Source organism: Armigeres subalbatus, chromosome 3 (assembly GCF_024139115.2).
Source record: "Armigeres subalbatus isolate Guangzhou_Male chromosome 3, GZ_Asu_2, whole genome shotgun sequence".
Classification (NCBI taxonomy): domain Eukaryota; kingdom Metazoa; phylum Arthropoda; class Insecta; order Diptera; family Culicidae; genus Armigeres; species Armigeres subalbatus.
Window position 1 is genome coordinate 303,713,346 of NC_085141.1, and position 22,534 is coordinate 303,735,879.

At 39.0% G+C, this 22,534-nt stretch overlaps 1 pseudogene; it reads right to left on the reverse strand.

Annotated features, from left to right (window-relative positions):
- Positions 1-58: 58 nt before the first annotated feature.
- Positions 59-21,326, reverse strand: LOC134222621 (succinate--CoA ligase [ADP-forming] subunit beta, mitochondrial-like; annotated as a pseudogene).
- Positions 21,327-22,534: the final 1,208 nt, after the last annotated feature.

The following is a 22,534-nucleotide window of genomic DNA, read 5'->3' on the forward strand; positions in this document are numbered from 1 at the left end:
TAATTATTTTGAGATGTAACAATCCACAAATAAAGGAGCGTTGAACTTTAAAAATAAATTAGAATAGTGTTTTTTCGACTAAAACAATAGAATTTCGTTTATTGAATGTAATCGTCGGGCAGTTCAAGCTAACATTCAGATGGGCCTCCCAAGTGCAGATCTGAGCCAAATGCACTGACAACATAGCGGCTTCATCGAGACTGTCCTTGGGCAAGATTCGCAGTTTAGACTTTGATCAGTTCTTTGCTTCATTCACATTCGTTCCCCGTGAAACAATCGGATTATATCTTAACAGTTGACAATCACACAATTAAGATCGAACTCACCTGTAATCTTACAATGATCGGCATTTTAATGTTCAGCTCCTTGGTGGCCTGGATAATACCTCGGCAATGACGTCGCATCGCATACCGCCGAAAATGTTGACCAGAATAGCGTGCACCTTCGGATCGGAAGTGATGATCCGGAAGGCTTCCTTCACGGCCTTGACGCTGGCACCGCCGCCGACGTCGAGGTGTGGCCGGATCGCCACCGTGCAGTTTAATGATGTCCATCGTGGCCATGGCCAAACCGGCACCGTTGACCAGACACCCGATCGAACCGTCCAGGGCGATGTAGTTCAGGTCAAACTTGACGCCTCAACCTCCCTTGTCCTCCTGGGACAGATCACGCTTGGCGAACAGATCCTTCTGGAATTCGGCATTATCGTCGAATCGCATCTTGTCCAGCGCAAAGTCTGCGAGAGGCGACCATGTTGTGTAGATGGAGAAAAGGAAAAATACGGGATATTAGGACCGATTATTTGCATACTTGTAGGGTAGTTTGTTACAGAAGCAAATTCAACAGCCGACAAAAAGACCAAACCAAACGTTGCCTAACAATGCATTCAAAAGCCTGGATTTCATTGATGGATGTTAAGTTCTTCTATAAATATTTTATCTTCATGAAAACCAAGCTTTCAGGATTAACGAACGGAAGCAAACAAGTACACTGGTGGAAAAGTATAAAGACAAGTCTCCTATACAAAATGGCCGGTGGTATTTCGATTCTTAGCAATTGATTGGGCTGATTTTTGCCAGCAGGCCTGAAATGACTTAAATTTTCAGTCAATGAAGGTCACATTTATGCATATACTCTACTTATACGCTTTCTGCTGGAAATATTTATAAAGACAGGCTGTTGTGTGGAGCCCCATATGAAAAATTGGTCTTTATAAATATTTCACGATTCGGAGGTCAAAACATTAGAGATGTATTTATACAATTCAGTCGAAGATCGAAAGTTTAAGTGAAAAATGTAAAAAATAGAAAACATGCTTGTCTTTATACTTATTTCCGGCGGTATATATTAAAAGATTTAACGTCACTTGTTGTAGAGACCTAATACCTATGAGGGATTACGCGCCAACTCGAACAAATATTGGCAGCACCTCTCAGATTTCAATGAAACATTCTGGATATGTAAACATTGTTACAAAAGCACTTTGTATTATTTTTTCCAAAATTGACCATTTCAAATGTATAAATCGTAAACAAGCATTCTACAAAAATGTTGTATAGGGTGACTATCGCAAAATCAGCCAAGTTTTAAATCACCAGCAGCATCTTAAAACCTTGCCAAATACCCAACAATGAAACACAGGTCCGGACTGGAACCCATCATGATGTACTTCTACGGGCTTCTCGCTTTAACTGGAACCTGGATATAAGGGTGTTAACAGGATTGCAGCTTTCCATGCCAAACGAGCAATCACCTCTCAATCTGTGCAGTCTGGGACAGCTGGTTCTGTTCCAAGTTCCGTTCTATTGTGATGCCAAGGAAGTGGTGTAGTTCCTTCATCGTCCATTTCGGATTTACGCAGGATGGTTTTCACGTTGGGTCGGCTTCAGTTTGGCAGTGATCAGCAGATCGTCGACGTATCCAACAATGTATACTGTATTACCGCCTCAAACTCGAACGTATATGCAATAGGTAGTCGTGATTCGATTTTGTAAAACCCTCACTAGTCAAAAACTCGTTGAAATGGCTGTTCCAGCACCTGAGATTGCTTTAAACCGTAAAGCGACGATGCAGCAAGCACACCTCACCAGGGTTTAGTTTCACCCTCTGGACACTTACACCTTTCGTTGAGGTTACCATGCACAAAGGCAGTCCGGACATCTATGGTGAATCTTCAACCCATTCGTCGTTAAGCCAAAGAGCTCGGTTGAGTCAACCGCGCACAGTGCAAACGTTTCTTCGTAGTCCACGTGTCGCTTTTGTGCGTAGTCCTTAGCTACCAGCTTGCCTCCTTATAGCGTATTGGACACCCTTCAGCATCCGTCTTCACGTTGAACACCCAGTTACATGTTACGGGATGTACCTCTGAGGGCATTTCGCAATGGTCCATGTATTATTCTTCTGCAACGCCGTTAGCTCGCCTTTGATCGTTGTCTCCACTCAGACTCGTTCGGTGACCATCTTCAATACTTTACTTTCTTCCTCTTGTTGAATAACGATGATACATTCTCCGGAATAACCAGATGATCAATGCTTTCAGTCGATGACTTGAATGGAAATGATGATTCGTTGCACCGGACATCACGTGCCACATACATTTTCGAGATTCTTCGTCCAGAGACGATATCCAGCTGGTGCATATCCCAGCATGACACTTTCGCTCGTTTTGATCCAGCTTAGTTCGTTTCTGCTTCGGTACCCAGGAGAAAGTTGGATCCGAATATCCTTAGCTTAGTCACATAAGGTTTTCGCCATGCCAAGTTCCGCAGGTGTTTGCTTGCCTTTATCGCTTCAGTCGGACTTCGGTTCGTTACATACACCGCGTTTAGGACCGCTTCTTCCCAACGGTATTTTAGTACACTAGACCTGTCAGCATCGCTTTCATTTGCTCAACTATGGTGCGGTTAAAACGTTTCGCCATACTGTTTTCGGTATAGCCCATCGTTGACTCCACTTTATACCCCTACCCCATACCCCTTTTCTGCATAGTAGGCTAGTTGATCTTTGAAAATACTACGTCAAGGTCGCATCGCAAATGTGCATTTCGTTCCAAATTTAGAATGCGTTTTATAGATCTTGAAATAATCAAACACCTGATCCATTTTCTTTAGCAGGTAAACGACTCGAAGTGCGTGTATCATCCACGAACGATAGGAAATATCGATAACCAGAGCCGTAGCGTGGACTCCAGCGCCCTTGGCGAAACCTTTATTAGGCGCCCTTACTCAGATGTTAAAAAACGTGCTATGAGCAGGAGATTTAATTTTTTATTGCTAGGAGGGTCTAATAAATTTTGCTTTATGAATGAATCGACTGCTTTGAGCGTGCTTACAGGGATAGGAGTTAAATTCCTGAAATCAGTATGGCGAAAGGCATCTAAGGTTCGATTTTCCAAATTAAGCACTTTAATCGAAAAAAAGGTAGGTAGTAGCGGACACCATCCTCAAACGGTACCAAATAGCATGAAAAGTTCTATTTTGAGAAAACCAGCGTTAGATGTCTTTCGCCCTCAAACTTCTGGCGGTTAACTCTTGCTGGCTATTTTGTGCATATACTTAGCGCCTGGATGTGGCTGCGGCGGGTAGAAAATCAGCCATCGCCAATAATTCATTCTAAAAGAATTCCTAAAGCCTCTATAACCTGCGTATGTTCCAATAGGTAGAAAATAAGGGTTATTAAAAGACCAGAACATTTCTAGAAATCTACGAAGTTAACGATTTTCTGAAAGAGTAAACTAACGCAAGTAAAAAAATAGATCCAGTATGTGGGGATCTACGACAAAAAAGGATTAATTAGGACAAAAAATAGCTCTCAATTTTGCTTATTAGATTTTGATTGCTATCGAACCTAGTCACATCAAGAAGAACCTATATGAAGTGGATGACCACCGAATCGCCATTAACCCTTTCGATGACGAAAAATCTAATTTCGGAGTGGCTTGGTTTGCAAAACTACTGATCTTTCAATAACTTCAACTTTGGAATGAATTGGTAGATTGTGAGGAACGATTGGTCCAAGTCGTACCAAGAACAAAACAATTCCGAGTGGGTTGATTGAGGCCAGAATAACCAACGGGTCCTATTCAGATTAAGGTATATGAGTTTTGGAGTGGGTCTGACGGTAGTTTGGTGCATGTTTGTTTTGATGAACCAATAATTCTACTTTAAAGAAAGTCAGTTACGATCTCCTCCTCTCCTAATCTGATTAAGCCATCGTTACTGAAATCCTCGATGCATATTCTCATATTCAGATACCATCATTTACTTTTTCCCGCTAAAAGCTTTACCAGTTTATAAAGATTACACTGGATCAAATGCGATCGCATAGTTTGTCGGCATAAATGAGGGAATTTATCTCAAATTCACACAAATTTTTATCAGTACTTCCGTATTTCTATTATTAGATAACGGTTTATGCTTTAAGTCGCGAACAAAACTATATGTATTTGATTTACGCTTCGCCTTTGGCTTATTGAAGTCCTTATCTGGGGCTCCTTTCCGGCTTTTCATGCTCCTTTCAATTTGCATTTCCTGTTTCTTCCACTTTCTTTTCCTTCAAGTAAATAATGACGTTTTGATATATTGAAATGTTATGACCCCGGAGTTCCAGAAAGGACTAGCCTAGACCCCAAGCCGCTGGTCTGACCAACGGCAGCTCTGGTGGGCGCAAATGCCTCCTTTCTCCCAGGTCACAAGGACTTTATTCTTTACACTTTACCTTTATGGTTTATTCAGCGGTATGGGCGGATGAGATACAGTGGCAATGGCTTGGTCAGGCAGTGGCACTATCGCAGATGGCGTTAGGTACGGGGCAACGTGTAGATGGTCGTTGGTCAGATGGCCGTCGAATGACCCGGGGCGTCCACGAGGTGTTGCTTCTCGACGATCTTATGGCCGAGGTAAATTCCGTAATTTTCATCCGTTGACAGAAGCCGATAACACGGCGCTAGTTGGCACGATACGTGAGAATAGCTGGGACGAAAATAGCTGTCGTTATTAGGGCTCGTAAGACAAAATGGCGTTGCCATACCGCCCGTCGGTCGGGCGAGAAAGTTCCTTCAGGAACACGAGAAGTCCGCACCCTGGGCAGAATGTTACAACCTCGGTGATTCTACTTGGCAGGTCGCTAAGTTCGGGGACGATCGGCTTCTTCACTACGCACCGCTCACTGGAGGTCCTCTGCCGCCGGATAGCTTTGGTCCACGGAAGTCGTCTCGCAGAACTGGGGCCAACAGTTGTCAACCCGGAAACGAATAACCAAACGTTGGCCAGCCAAATGTTAATTCTCGCTCCAGAGGTGCACTTAGGCACGCGGAAAACTACCAGCAACAGGAGATTTGCAAGATGGGGTTCTCGTGTTAATAACACCTACAGTTGATGAAAGGCGGAAAGGCGCAATCACCACACCCGCACGTAGTGATTCCCACTTAGTTCGTTCCGAACGTCAAACTATTGAATGACTATTTGGGCAGATTTACCACTATCATCAAATTCCGAGTTTTCACGAGGAATGGAAAAACTTCAAAGATGTGAGTTGGCTGTAGGTTCTTAGTATCTCGTACCTCGAGTGATAGCTTTATTCCTTTCTTCATCGAAGACTCTGGAGCACATATTTTTGATAACCGTATTCATTTGCACCCACTTTGCCTAAAATTACGATTAGACACTAACTTGACAAATTATTTCCCTGCATTCCAAACCATACACAAAGTGATACCATTCGGTTACAACTCGTATCAGTTTGACGGAACAGGGCCTTCCGAAAATACGTCAAACGATTGATTATGTATGTAGTCCCGAGAGAATCATAAAAGGTTAAATTTGTATCACATTGAACCAGTGAATCTTTGAATAATTTGTAATCATTTCCTATAAATTCTAGATTTTGGCGTCCCCTAAGGCCAGGGCCCTTGGGGGGCCAACCGGCCAACCACTACGGCGCTGTCGATAACCGTTCGATGTCGCAGGTAATTGGCTCCACACACACGTGTGCACGGGCTCCATTGGCCTTGTGTCGATGGTCTTGTGCCGTTAAATGGCTGTCTCACCATGTTACTTGCAGCCCGTGTCGCAAAACGTAGGATCACCATGGATATTACGTCCATCCACCATTCCAGACGTCTTCAATTTGAAATTCTTGAAGTGAGCTGCCCATATCGCTTATGCCAGAACTGCTAGCTCCGCGTTGTTTCCGGCATTAATGCAGATCGAATAGAATGCATCCGCAAATAGTAAATGTTATTTCAATTCTTCAAAACCGATTATATCGCCATCCTTCGTTAAGATTACAAGATCTGCTTGACGATCTGGCCTGAATTCAACGCACTCCAGCCTTCTAATTTTCGCCAAGGAGAGCAAATTGTACTTCAGCTTGAAACGAACAGCACATGCCCAAATGACAAAGTGTACCTATTTTTCCCAACGTGCGACTTGCCTTTCGCAGTACCTTGCTTGGTTGTTACCAGCAGCACCTCGCCATCCTTCGCACCGTCGATGTGAAACGGAATCGTGCACTTGCAGTCTTCAAAATGGCTTTCGTCACTTGCTCTGAGTCCAGGACCCACTCGATTACGTTCTGCTCGTGACACTTGTTTCTTGAAACCAGCGCCACCTCTTTGTTGACAGGAATTTTAGCTTAGTGCGACCGAACGTTTTCCATGGGACAATGAAACTTCTATGTCCTAGCTCTCCGCAGTTGATTTGGATTTGACCGTAATACTACTCCATCCGACCCGTTCATAGCACTCGAACCGAATTTCTCCCAGAACGCTTTTCCCTCCGCTAGAAGGCGTGCAATGACGGTCGCAAGCTTCAGTTGTTGATCGTCCAAATTTTCCATCCGTAACTAGGCGGTAATGGAATAAAAGTGACTCACCATGTCGAGCTTAGTAATAGTGGCAATGCGAATTTCCAGCTCATCAAATCGACGGAAATGATCCGATAATGATGTTCCTTCTCGATCAGCAACAAAGCATCGATCGCCGAATGTACGTCTGAGCAGTGAAACCTTTTTCGCGAAGGTGTGTGCTAATGACGTCCACATTTCTTTACGGTTTGCTTGTCGCAGCGCTTGGCTGTTCGCAAAGGTCACCAGCAGCGCTTTTGCTCTTCATCCTTTTCCTAGAATTCTTCATTTTCTTCTTCATCTTGCATCACTTTGTGATGGCTTCATTCATCCCGTGGGCCGATAATTGAGTCTCCACTCGAAACTTCCGCGTCATATCCTTCACCTACGAACGCACGATTCCCGCTTTCTTCGCACTGGGCATTTCGAATTTTGGAACGCTTCGAGAAATTTCTTACACTTTTACTCTTAGGTATGGCAGGAGTGGGCATAACCGAAGAGAAACACGTTTTAATAACTTTAACACTGGAGGTTTATTCAGTGTTGTAAAATGTCATATTCGCTTGAATAATTTTTCCAGAACTTGTTCAGAAGAGGCTTCGGCCCTGAGGTATGTCGAACTTATAGCCCTTAAATGTGCCTACAAATTGTCTAATAAGACATTGTGTAAATATGTTATCTGGGGCGTGGGAGGCAAAATGCCATTCAAATGACATTATGTCAAATGACACGTGACATTTTGGAAAGCACTCGCCTCAGATGTTATATTTAGAGCAATGTATCTTGGACAAAAATATAGCCCTACTCAGTTATGAGTACATCCAAAATATGAAGTAAATTTGACTTCTGGAAAAGTTAGAACAAATTGGTCAAATGACATGCAGATGACATTTTACAAGCCTGACTGCATGGACAGTAAGTAATCAGACATTTTAAAATACATTTGACGAGTTTTGATTCCACCAGCATAATTTAGTGATTAAACTTAACGTAGAAAGCTGGATAGAAGTTAGTGTTTAGGAGTTACTGGATAAAAGTTAAATATTTGGTTTAGCAAACGCTGATAAAAAATACATGTGGATCAGTCTTTATGTGTACTATCCTAGTTCTAAAATTAATAAATGAAATCCAATTTACCTAAAATAATAAAATAAACTACAAAAGCAACACCACAGAAGCAAAGCGAAATGTAGCATAAAGCAACAGGAAGCATAAGAAACTACCACCACAACCCAGCATTCAAATTCCGGAAAATTTGTATGCAAGAGGGGAGAATACGCCCCTCAGCGGAGAGAGAACGCCATAACATCATACTTAACTGGAGGCTGTGCATTCCGATTTAGACATTTGATTCCAAATTTTGATAAGCCAATTTTGTCGCTCGTCGCACACGCATACACACGTTTAGTTTAGTTTTAGAATAGTAAAATGGTGCAAAAATACAGTTCAAATTTAGTCTATTTTGTTCAGTGCAATAAACAGATAGATTCACATACACACAATTGGCGAAATGGTAATCAAATACAAAGGATGTGTGTTTTGTGTGAAGTGTACAACTGCAAATAGAAGGGAACAATTTACGTGTGTATTGGTAATTTTTTTTCGCATGTTCATTTTTTTTGTGCATGGAGGAAAAAAGAAGATTGAAATTTTGTAAGTGAAATACTTTAATTGATGGGAGGATCAATTTCGGTTTATGATACTATCTATTGATCTATTGTTGAAATATTAGAGGACATAGTTTGGCAATATATACAGGTTTCACCAGCATCTTCGGCTACGGGTTGATTTCGATCAGTAGTGCATCCTTTTACAGAATAGGTCGTACATGTTCAGAAGCATCTTGGTTGTCCTATCAGCGTGATCTTCCAGACCAACTTTCTTGGCAATCTAAAATGAAAGGTAGTTCAGAATTAGGACTAGTAAAATTAATTATAATCATATATAATTGAATATAGAAACCGAAAAAAATCCTTGATTGAACATTTCTGAACATTACCGATGGAGTAAAACTGTGTCACGTACAAGACATTTGGCATCAGGAGGACATATATGATTTTAACGTATCAAGATAAAGGAGAATTGTGAATAAACTCGTTCGACTCCTGGCTTGTGAGTTAAGAAGGTGCATTCCAGGAAAAACGCTGACCCAATACCGACGAAGAATTACAAGATCCCATTGCAAACACTTTATACTAGCAACACATCTACCAAGCGTCAGCAACAGAGCAGAACGGAGTTGGCCCATGATCTTTGAGAAGAAGATGAAACGAGTTATCCGATGGAAGCTGATAAACGCATTTGAGTTGATAGAAGGAAGGGACAGAGGGATTCCTCAGGACGAGAAATAAAGAACTAGCTTTGATAAAATGTACTTGTTTGTTCCCGTACGCGATTCAAACTGAAAACATGGAAAAGTCAGTAATGTGTATTCATCTCTTTTCTAGATCCAAAACGCCGGGGGTGTTTGATAGGACTACCTTTACAGCGGCATTACAAGTTCTTTAACTACAGCCTGATAAGCATCTATGCTTAACGGACGATAAGCCTGATGATGACAGATGCGTTCTATGGGAAGCCTTGAAAAGGAGCGTGCGATGTACACTATCACACGGTCGCTTCTGGCTTTGCGAACGCCATCGACCTCATTGGAATGGATCGGGGCAGAAGTGAGGCTTTTATTCCACTGAAAAGGTATAGAGTAAGAGGCAAAGTGGGGTAAGAGTACGTTTTCGATTTTTGAAGTAATAAAAAGATAAACTAGCAGCACTGCATCGTTTGACAGGTACCTCTAACTATTATCATGTGTAATTGTAAACGATTTGAATAAACAACAAGGAGATATGGAGTTATATAACTTTTGGTCATTTTCAAAATAATTGGATTTCCGCAATCAGTATTTCATTACCATATATGTTCAATCAGGTGAAATTATATCATTTCGATAACCTATTGTATAGAGTCCTTTATGCAGGACACCAATCCGGTTGGTTTTTCACAGTCCAAACCATTACTTGAATAATTTTTGGGACTGTGGGGTAAAAGTACGCAGGAACGGCAAGGGAACCGGTGGGGCAAGAGTACGCAATGAATCTTCAGTTATGATGTCAAACCGTATCTCCGGCAAAATAAGACTTCTTCCAAAGCGTAAAGATCCACAAAGAAAAAGGGACAGAATTTGAAATTATCACAAGTTTTAGGATAAGTTGAAGACTGGTGTTAGAAAGGCCTAGCGAACAAAGCACTGAAGCGAAATAATGAAATTGGTTTAGAACTTGTTAGCACCTAATCATAGTACGAAAACACAATTTCATCTAAATGATATTTCATTCAATCAAAGGAAATTCATAAATTACGCAACGTTTAGCTGGGAGGGTTGGAAATGTGTGGAGATCCAATTTAGAGGATTCATACAAACAGTGTAATAGGGGAGGGTGATGAAATAGCCAAATTTTACGTTACGCGATTGGTGGACTTTCTTTAAAGAAAATGCCTTTGTATACGCCACGCGAAACCTGAAATATATTTTACCTCTGTAGTTTTTGTATATATAAAAACAATGGTTCCATGAAAGTGCACATTTTAGGACCCCTCCCACTTAACTGCCCTTCTAGCATAATTGTCCCATGTTACCCTTGATGAAAATCTCAAACTCGAGTCAATTTGTCCCACTGAAAAATGAAGTTGTTGTCTGATAATAATAGAGGCTGAAAACCGTTTTAATAAGTAGGATTCGCTTTATGTCCGGAAAAGTGTTGCCTAAGCTCACAAATCCCAAAATATTTGTTAAATTGAAGATTGAATCGATTCTTAAATTGGTGGGACAAATTGACTGAGTTTGAATTTTTCATTAAGGTAACATGGGACAATTATGCAGAACGGCAGTTAGAGTTACGTAATTTTAAACATTCCCTAATATATGCTCATTAAACATCAATTAAATGTTATTAACTCTTATGTGTGTTAATATATACTTAAAGCACATGATGATAAATGCGTACTCTTACTCACCGATGGCACTTTTACCCCACCGGTAAGTAAGCGTTTTCACTTGTCTTGTAATAAGGGTTCTGCTAAAACGAATCTCAAATTTCAATATTGTTTCCACTGGGTAACATAAAGGAAGAGTATAGAATCATCGACACTGATTTGATGCAGAAGCTTGTTCATAAGGGCCACATGATCGATTGAAAACTAAGTGCGTACTCTTGCCCCTTTCTACTCTAATGCTTGAGGGGATGTGTTGGATGTGGCTGGCGACATCGTGGAAGGCCCTGATACGCGGTCGAATCGGACCTGGGACCCTTAACATTCGGTAATTTAGATGTAGCAAACCAGGATCCATGAAGGTATCAGATTGAAATAAACTTGTTTTCGTGGTTCGAAGATTGCGAGGTCTATGTCTTTCTTTTAGCATTTTGTTAGATTATTGTTTCTACAAGCATTATACACTCACCGCAACAGCCTGGGCTTTCTGTAAACCGGCCTTAATATCGATGGGTTCGTACACGATGGCATCCGGATTTCGGCAGCAACCTCTTCGATGTTGACACCACCTCTGAGGAGGCAATCAGCACTGGACCCTGAAAATATTATTCCATTTATTATTACTTTGCAAATACAACAATTGCATCAACATTTTAAAGGACAAAACTTCTTTGTAAACAAAAGTTTCGCGTCACTGGTAGACTCATTTGAGTCCTAATCAACACCACTGGAGGGTTGCAGAGAATTCTCTTCTTTCATTAAATGGAGCTAGATTTGCAAGATAGCGGGTCGGTTAGAAATTAGATACTTACGTTGAACGCCCGCTCCATCATGACGGCAAAGTAGAACTCTCGGCGGGGAACTTCCGTTCGGCTACATGACGAGTTAAATGCGACCAGCGGCGCAGTTTGTTTGGTCACCAGCAGTTGTTTGATCATTTTCCAGAAATGTCACGGGCTTCCTGTGCTCAGAAAGATTTTAAATTATCGCCTCTCATTGACTTGGAAAACTACGAGAAAACCACTCGGACACCACCTTTGAGACCATTCTTGAAGCTACCCTTTCGCGACCCCCGGCCAGTACCTGTGCCTTAAGAACCAAATTTGAGTTAAGACCTTTGGCAATCTTCTCTCATCCTGTGAAGAGGTTGCAACGCGAATCTGTAAGAAAAGTAAAATAAAAATTAGATGTCTGCGACAAGCTTCAACATTTTATTCGTAATTGTCAGAGGTCATGTAAGGAAGAAAGTAGGTTTCTCGTTTTCTATAAGTCATCTTAGTCGTTTTCTCTTTCAACAAGCGAGTCAGCATTTTAATCAACGGTCAATGTTCACATCCCAATAACGATACGAATTCTCCTGCGTAGACATATCAGGTTCAGAGAGTTTAACTTGAACATTCTACACTGAGATCAAATCAACAATATTTTTTATGCACAAACTATATAGAAGCAACCCGGCTTCCTCAACTCGATTTTATGTGCAGCATTTGAAATATATTTATTGGTAATAGAATTTAAATGCCAAACATTTATGATTTACTTAAATCTGCAATTTTCAATTAATGACCAATATTAAATCGAATATCAATACACGCACATGAAATACATTAGCGTTGAAATTTTATTGTTTGAAACCATCAACATGGCGGAGAAGCAAACCAGAATTTGCCTCCAAAATAAGACGGAACCACTCAGCGTATAACCAAGTTGGAGCAGAAAAAGATTCAAAATCGGAATTTTGGCCTACATTGATGGAGGTAAGTGAAGACGACAAAAAATGGCTTATTCTATAAACAAACTGCAGACCTTAAGGAAAACCACCATCGAGATGTTCTATTTCGGCAAATTACACGAAAAGTGCTACACGAAGATGTTTCGATGCAGGAACGAACGAACTTCGCGGCATTACGATTTGGCATCGGATAACTCTGTTGGGAAATAGGCAGTGTGAAACATATTCACCAGAAAAGATCATGGATGTCGGTTGCCACAGCACCAAAATACAGAACCCACTCAGCATCTGAGTGGAGAAATGAAGAAAACAAAATTCCCAACATCCAAAATCTTGGCTCCATCAATGGAGGTAAGTGAATATGACAAAGAAATGATACGATATTAATAATCTTTACATCATTTACAGAAAAACACCACGAGGATGCTATTTATTCCGGCAAAACATACGCAAAGTGTTACGAGTAATGGATTTACTAGCAGTAGCGCGAAGGGGTATTATCACAATTTGCAGCACGAAGAGCTTTGATTGGCGAGACCATCGGATAAATTCGAATACTGGGAAAATCACTTTCACGATGGTGGTCGTTTTGAACGGAGCGCAAATCGGTGGGATTTGGGCCGATAAATATATATACGACTGCGCGGTGGTTTTCGTTAAAAGAAGATCCATTTTGGCAGACCTTCTGTTTCCCCAAATTCACCAGGACACTCCAAACTCTGTCTAATACACGATTGATGTAATATTTTTTATTACGAAGTTCTTGTAAATGTCCAAGTATAAATAAATATTTCTTTGTTTTTGTTTTTTCACAAATTATTTAAATAACTCAATTAGATCGGATTGGATTTGAAAACAACTCACATGATTATTATTATCTGCACAAAACATATTAATCTAATGCTATAATAAAATTCTAATGCATTTGAATTCTAGTACGTGACATAAAATATAAGTAGTAGAGTTTCTCTCTTAATGCAAGACTTATATATGCGATTCACATAAGAGTCCCATGTCGATTTTGACGATTTTGATTTTCTTTCGAAAAGCTTAAAATGAACCCATCTTTGAAAAAACTAATAAAATAATAGGCTTTGTTCTGTAAATTTGAAACCAAAACCCACTTGTGTTGTCCCATCTTTATTTATTCGCATAACAGTCAATTCGATTTTGATAAATTTCGCACAAAAATCAATATAATTATGGTCCATTTAGTAGTTCCATAGCAATGATATGTAAAGAATATTATGCCAAATTTTCAGATTGCTTATTCTATCGATTTATTAGATTTTTTAATTTCTCCATGTAAAACAAGTTTGAAAAATTCAACGGAATATTTCTCAAGTTGAAGAAAAACTGACATGGGACGCTTATGCGAATAGGGTAGTATAGTGCAAAGCTTGATTGCAAAAATATATGCATGCACAAAATTCTAGATGGAGAATTATCTAGTGTACATCATCAATGCCAGCACCAGTCAGTGCTCTTTTCTTTAATCTGTTTGTATAAACATACATTTTCCAGGCTGTATACACTAATATCGTTTGGTGATTGAACAAAGGTCAGGAGAGTTATCAATCTGAACAAAGCAGCGTCGCGGAACCTGAGAAAGAACGTCGTCAATCCACACATGACTGTGTATAAGGCGGGAAATAATGATTAGCGCCTCCATGGTGGTTGTTTTGTTTGTTTGAATTCGTGTTATTGCTGTCGTTTACAGTTCAGATGCAAACAAAACTCATCAATCCGCCAATGTCTATGAATCGTGTCTCATTAAACAATTATCGAAAGCTTAATTTGGCAGATCCGGAAATAGGCGTTTACTTTTATGCAGTATTCTTCTGATCTGAAAAGTGGATCATAGCTGACCGGGCAAATATAACTTATTTTATTCATTGATTCAATTATTCATGTAATCTTACAAAGTAATGACCTAAAGTACTTAGTACAACGTCAGTAGTCGTTAATAAGTTTTAATGATTTTCTTGGGTCAGATCATATAACAAGATCGAAAATATTGAGCGAGAGTTGTTTGATAGGCCATATCGATGGTTTGCAAAAAAATATGCCATAAATAGCAAATCATTGTTCCAAGAAAACTTCATACATGATGTAGGTGTAATCTATTATCGTATGCAAAGTCACGCGCCATGCTTTTGGCCGATGACGCGTTATTCGTCGAAATTTGTTGATGCGTGCTTGAATTGAAATAATAATTTGTAAATGTTTTCAAGAGTCTGTCAACGTGCATAAATGATAACAAACTGAGAAATTAGAAGCACGATTGCAAATTCATACTAAAACAAATTAATGCAATCTAGCTGCATGACACCGACTCGACAATCTGCAGCATGTCGTTCAAATCCTGTGCTCATGATACGACTACACAGTTGAAAATTTATTTGTCATGATTGGGACGTGGACATTGAACGTAGGCACTGATTAAAGTGATGACATGGCTGTATGGGTAAGGGGAGGATTGCAAGACTTTCTCGTTCAATGACATCCAAGAACCAAGCGTGAATGATTCAGGATGATGAGGTAATAATCCGTATATTTTTTTCGGTGTGACCGGTCTATGGAACCTGTCATATTTAGTTAACTCGTTGCTAATTCGCCAATCGTGATTGCTTTTCTCCTCCTTCTTCTTCATGCGCTTAATAGCTGTGTAGTCCATCTTCCTTTCTTCACAAACCAGATCCGACCAGGTTCTGCAGCATGACGTCGAAATTGCAAATTTCTGCAGTGACTTCACTACTGAGGACTCCGAGGTCGAGTTCGTGATTGCTACCCTAGTCACGAACACTAACCTATCACCAGATTGAGGTTACGTTTAGACGCTGCAGAACCAATACTGCCGTCCCAAGCATAGTTGTCCAAGTCGGTTTTCTATGATGGCCTTTTTCTGTGGTATCAAAAAATCCATCAATGGATTTAAGAACCAGAGGATTTCTGGCAAGCTAGCTAAAGTCTGATAGAGAAATAACTTGTGACAATGCGACAAATGCCGAGCACAGTGGGAATGGCAAAAAACGATATGGATAACTATGCTTGACGGCAGTAATAGGCTAAAAATTATTATAAACTTCTCATATCACAAAACCTGAGTTGGGACAAATTATTGAGGACCCGACGAATATGTGGACAAAGAACTAAAATATAAAAACAGGCAATCAGACGAGGTTTGAGAGCTTGTTGAGGAATAGACAGCTTATGGTAGAAGTAAGAAAGTGATTAACTCCACCAACGATCTCAGCAATGTTATTAAATTATTCAGGTCAAATGGATCATTTCATTTCACCATTTCAGTCTCCCCATTTCAATTATCGTCCATTTCTAGCGACCACTTAAAACCGATCGTTGTGTTTCTAGCTATCGGAAGTGTTTTCAGAAACCACGCCACAAAAGAATTGTCATTGAAGGTTAGTGCTTTTGTTTGTAATCAACCCAAACAGTTTTATTGAAGAACAAATCTAACCAAACGAATGGTTTGTGATACCAGTCAGGTATTCTAAAAGTGAATTTTTAGATAACTAATGGGAGTTTTGTAGATTCCTCATCAAATGTGCTATACGATTGCTGGAACCTATAAGAAGAACAGAAAAGGGAACCAAGGACTAACAAGAAAAGTAGCTTTTTGTGGTATGTGGTTTGGGTTGTTAATCTTGTCAGCCATACCCACGTGGCGTTCCTCCTTGGATCTCTATCCACAGGATCAGATCTCTCCTGTCGGAAACGTGCGTCCAATTGACCGGATCGAGAACTGAGAATTGACTTCGTTTCTTGCCGCGGAGCAAGGATTTGTTTCGACCAGAACCGCAGAACCCAAGCGAGCGATAGCATGGACCGTTACGAAAACCGCATTACGTCGAGAATCCTGTTTCTGGACACGGTGGTGCTATTCGACCCCTAGGTAACCCACTACACTAAAGATCACGTCGTTGTCGCAACGAACGGTTCAGACCTCTATCATTATCATCTGTAATGGAACGTACACGGTCAAGCAGTTTGACCAACATTGACTCACCTCTGTTTATTCATACATCCATCATGTTCTACCAACAGCGGCACGAACACAATTTATTTGACCAATACATATCGAACGACCGAAGCGCCAACTGAGCACCAACCATCAAAAAAATATGGGGTTTGTAAATCTTCACTACAATGCACAATGGTTCGCTCTAGAACAAAGGATGGCCAAAACCTCAAAATATCCCATAGGTTTTATAATTGTATCATGGTATTTTGAGGGCTTTTGTCACACAAACTTGATCGTGGGTGTTGAGGCATTACTTGGCAATATACAACGTTTATCGGATCTCTGTGAATAGTAAATACTTTCATTTACTGCTAAATGGTATTTGAAAAGATCGTTTTGCAACAAAGAGATCTCATATGCCATAAAACTAGTTAGTACTATTCCATTTAGTTCCACCATTTAATTTTTTTTACAGATAATTTGACTTCAAAGTAACGCTATCTTCAGTGTTTCGTTCTTGACTCAAGTGGTGGAATTAAATGGGGTAGTACTAACTTGTCCTATGACAAGTGAAGCTATTCCACAAAAAAGCTCTAAATAATTTTCTTATCAAAATAATTGCTTGTTAAATACAGTGTCCATGGGTACAAAAGACGATCTATTTTATTTTGTTCATAACGTAAATATATTTTAAAGGTCAGTATGGCGGGACGTTGTTTTGACTAAAATTACTGTTGTCGTAGTAAATTTCAAACTTCAAATTTGCGTTTGTCCAATTCATAATCAACTCAAAAATTTGAAGACTATTGAAATAGCAAATGTTATCGTTTAGCAAAGTCAATATGTGTGTGATTTGATGATGGAATCGCGTAGCTTTATTCATATGTTATGCTTGTTCATAGGTTTCGTTCAGCTTTTCAGTTCAGTTCAGTACCAACATGTGTCATTGCTGGCAAGTAAGTGAGAACTTGAAACTCTTTATAGGTAGAATCATTTTGATTGCAAAGTGATAACCATGCTTATATCCAATACTATGAGTTTTCATAGCAGAGAAAAGTTTTCAGCTTGATTTATACCGTCGTGCGGGCTTCTTTTGATTCGGGGCTACTTTTGGATTTTTGTTTTTAAAACGGAAAAAATACCAAATTTAAACAGAAAGCCATCCGACTATCAACAAGACACATATATGATACTGCAATTTATTTTTCATAATTTTGTTTAAATGTCCAAAGTAGCCCTGATTTATCAAAAGAAGCAAGAGGTATTTTAGAATAATAGACAAAAAAATTCCACAATAAAACTAAGTGGAAAAAACTAAAATTGGTGAATCTTCCATATGCCATATTTTGAAAAGACACTTCAATCTATATTTAGAAAAGGCATTTTTAAGGTTTCAGAACAAAAATACGCATTTGTAAGGTTTCAAATAGAAAAAAAAAAATACGCACATTTCAAATTAAACGTTTAAAAGGTTATCGAACTTCTTCAAACAAAAGTGATTAGAAAGCTATGCTTTCAGCTTTAATGAGTCAGAATCTATTATGGGCAATCATTTGCGCTATACTTTTGGAGCACTTCAATAAAACAAATGAGTATTTTAAATTAGTATAAAGTTAATCTCTGAGTTCTATCACCTATATTTGAATAGGCATACTATTTAAGCACCTATAATGCAGTCTTGAAAAATATAAGAGGGATAATAGTTTACCGATGCTGACAAACCCTTGTTAAACAAGCTTTTTGATTGGAAATCAATCATGATCTAACTAAAAACTATGTAGTGGGAAACCTATTCTGGCAGTCTGACATTCGCCAAATTGAATGATGAAAATAATTATAATTACACTAAACACAGGTACAGCTTAACTGGTATACATTGTAGCTCTTTTCTTGATGATTGGTGTTCACTAAATAAACAGCTTTACCACAAACTCAGTAAATTTATTAAAGAATAGGTCAATCTTTTCTTGACATAGCAATTTCTATTATAATGGATTTGCTCCTTTAGCAACTAGACATGGAAGTGAAAACTGAGTATTGTAAATGCTGTTGTTTATATCTCCAGTGGAAATTCATTCATATTAATTGGCCGTATCGCTCTTCTCTTCAACTCAATTTTGGAACAAACTATTGTTTATCAAAACTCTCAACACAAAACATGAATTTTAGCCTTATCATGTCATGTAGACAGATAGGCAAAAGCATTTAAACACATTATAAAACAAATTTAACCTTATGAAGCCAACAAAATCAGACGTGAGATAGATAGGGTACCCGTGTACCCAGATATTGACATTTTCATTATTTTACCATTTTCAACCTATTTAACTAATGTTTGCCATTTAGGAGAAGGGAACCTATATGCTTGCTGCCAAGATTTACATCTTTTGTCTTTGAATGCCCTTAGAGTCTCTACGCGTAAGCAAAGTCTATCAACCAGTTTCAAATATACAACTTGTTTGGCGGTCCTTACATGATATGTTTGTTTCATAAAAACATCATGGTTGTACAAGAAACGACCACTGACGTAAACTACTGAAACCAAATCCATAACATAAGAATGAATATGTTGTCTGTCTGCCCTTATAGATCAGGAAACGGCATGGACATTTGATGTAGAGGTTTAGGAACGATGAAGATTGTTATGATGATAGACCCCTCCTCTTCTGGAAGAGGACTCTCATACAAATGAAGTAACATTTCTGCTTTAACTGAAAACAAATGGAATCCAAAATTTGCAAATTTCAACATTTAAAGTCTTTTAAATAATGTAAAAAATATATTTAATCAATTTTAGGTAAAACAGTTGTCAGTTCTGGTAGTACAGTATATTAACAATATATTCCACCTCGTGAGTCTTCATATGTTGAATAATGGACAGCAATGTCCTATCCAGCCGCTGAGCCACCCCATTTACACTACGTTCACAGTTGAATAATGATAATACCCCAAAAGTAGGCATATTTATGGTTGAAATGCGCATGTAGGATCGGGAATGATTATGATTTTTTTGATGAGCTTGGAAAGTATTAAAGTTGCAAAGGAACGGTCCTGTCAGCCACATAAGGTTAAAATACTACGGTGTGGTATCACTTTTATATAATTCATGGTCTGAGTAAAAATCGAAAAGAAAACATTTGTATTTTAACACTTTTTAAATAAATGCCACGCGGATATTTTGGTCGTAGTTTTTGCTAAAATCAAATCACATGAATTGTGCGTGATTTTTAGCGTGTGTTTGATATGCTCACAAACACATTCTCTCGCTCTATTCCGAAGTCTCGCTCAAAGAAAACGAACAGTCCATTTTATTTAGTAAACATAGAGCAAATATTGGATAAATTTGCTTTTGTGGTAATAATCAAGGGTGATAAAGTGTAAAAAGTAGTTACGTACAATTTGTCGTTCAAACGGCAAAGAGAAGAAACAGGCATCCAAAAAGTAAGTAATAGTTGCTTTTTCGTCGCTGCTTTCTTCGGATGCAATAATGGCAAGGATTTCGAAGTGCAAATTTGTTTCGGTGATTAATCTCAAATCTTACTTTTACTACAAACAACTTATTCAAATGAAAGCTAGACTTGAAATTGTGTGATTGAATCAAATTATGTTCATAAAGTGTATGTTTGCTGGAAAAGCAAATATTGTTGAGGGTGCCAAACAAAGTCGCACCCTGCCAAAGCTGGTCCAATTCTCCTATCAAAGTCAAAACTCAACAGAACTTCTTCAAATTTTGAATTCGAACCACAAGTATTTTTAAAATGAGAAAAGTATTATTCCGACTCGAAATACGAATTTGATTTTTGAGGTTTAGCTGCCTTCGAACCATTATAATGTTCGTATGCCGGAAGAACATCGAAGATAATGTTTAGTAGAGAATGCGGAAAAGGCCGCAGGCTTCTGGAAGGCCGCTTACATGATGGCTTTGTGCAGTTGAAGAGGACCGAGGGGCGCTCAATGGTCAGAGCGACTGAAGGCGATTGGCCCAGGATCGAGTGCAGTGGAAAGGATACTCTATTCGCGTAGGTTCACTGAAGAGCTGTAGCCCATCAAGTTTCAAGTAGATGAGAAAAACAAAAACTGGTACTGCAGCAGCAAAGCGAATTATCGCTGTGGGAAGCATTATAAAACCACATCTGGTGGAAAATACCGCCCGAAAGGTGTTAATTAGTTTTGATTAGTGTGCCTATTTCGATGTCGGCAAAACCACTTTTGTCAGTTTGATCAAAACATGTTATTGCTTAGCAACCAGATAAAGTTATGTGTGCCGATCAAAGCAGCATTTTCTTGTTTATATTTCATTTCACACCTTCAATAAATATCAACGTTAAGGTCAAGATCTATATTTATCAAATATGGCTGCCCTTATAACAATGGAGAGATTGTTTATAGATATATATAATATCAAAGTATCTGATCGATGGTACCATGTCTGCGAGTTTCATGAGCATACTCGAGATGGAGTAATGTAAGCACATACAGTGATGTTCGGAAATAAGCAAAGGCAGATTTTCATAAAAATAGTCAAATTTAGCGTTGCAGTTCTTTCGCGCAATCTTGCTCGTACAAGCTTCATTTTAAAAGTACTACAGAGATAATAAACAAATGTCAGACAATAATGTTTATTCCGACTGGTTGTACAGCAAGGTGGTTTAAGCGAAAATAATGTCTGGTCAATAGTTAGATAGTTAGATATATGAGACACCAATTGCTTCTTGTGAAGAAGGTTACTAAGATTTATCCTGTAGATGAGTTGTTGACATTACCTTGTTGAATCTCATTCATCGTTTCTCTTTGTTGTTTGTCAGTTATAATCTAAAAACAAAATTTGCTACAATTTATTTATAGGGAGCAACCTTCGCTCCTGCTCCTTAGCGTGCGGTAAGAGACACGGCTAAAGCAAGACCATGCTGAGGGTGGCTGGGTCTGACTTCGTGCCAGTTCAGTAACTGGAAATTGTCTCGACTTCCCTGGGCATAAAAGCTATCATCGTGTTAGCCTCATGATACGAATGCAAAAATGGTAACCTGGCTTAGAAACCTGAGTTTATAATGTGGAAGCGCTTAATGAACACGTGCGAGGCGGCTCTGTCCCAGTGTGGGATGTAATGCCAACAGAAGAAGGAAGAAGAAACTTCGCTAATCGCTAGCACAACCTAGTTAACGAACGAATGGAATTGCATAAGCGCACAGTAATGTTCAAATTTGTGTGAGCGTCTAGGTATTTGGACGATGTTGAGACAAGCGTAAAACTGTTAGGAATGAACGTGCGTTGTTTATCGCTAGTTACTATGGATCTTTGCTATGTCTTGAAAATATATCATTTGAACGGATTTTGTAACATTCTGGTATGTATCTGTATTTGAAAGAATGTATGACGTGTCTCAATATGGACGAACACCGAGAATCAGATGGTCAGCTCCAAGAAGATGCCATCAAGGATTTGCTGTAGTCGTGAACATCATGCAAATTCTGGATCTGCAACAGCGCCACATAACCGGATGTTTACAGTTCTAACCAGTTTAATTATTATCTGCTTTTTGCCTTCATCAAATCTTAATTGATCTTTACGTTGCCCTATGTACCTCTACAGGTGCTCGGACATTAGTGAGTGAATGAGAAATATTTTCTACTGGTTTGTCTTTCATAACCATAAATATAATATATCTCATGAAATCTACGAGGAACATAGAATAGTATAGGTCATATGTCTTAGATTTTTTTTTGCATCTTCTTAACTTTTTCCTGCTCACGTTTTTCTTTCTTGTTTCATTGCGTTCTACATTGAATAATAATGAACTCGAAAGTTTGAGTGGTAGAACAATGAATTAATATGTTCAGTTTGTAATTGGCCTGAATGTTTCCATTGTGCACCAATTTAGATTCCTAAATTTTAAAAATATTGTTTTCTAGTTTTTCTTTTATTAAATTGATTATTTCAAACATTGACGTACATATAATGTTGATTTCATTAGTCGTATAGTGTCTCAAATC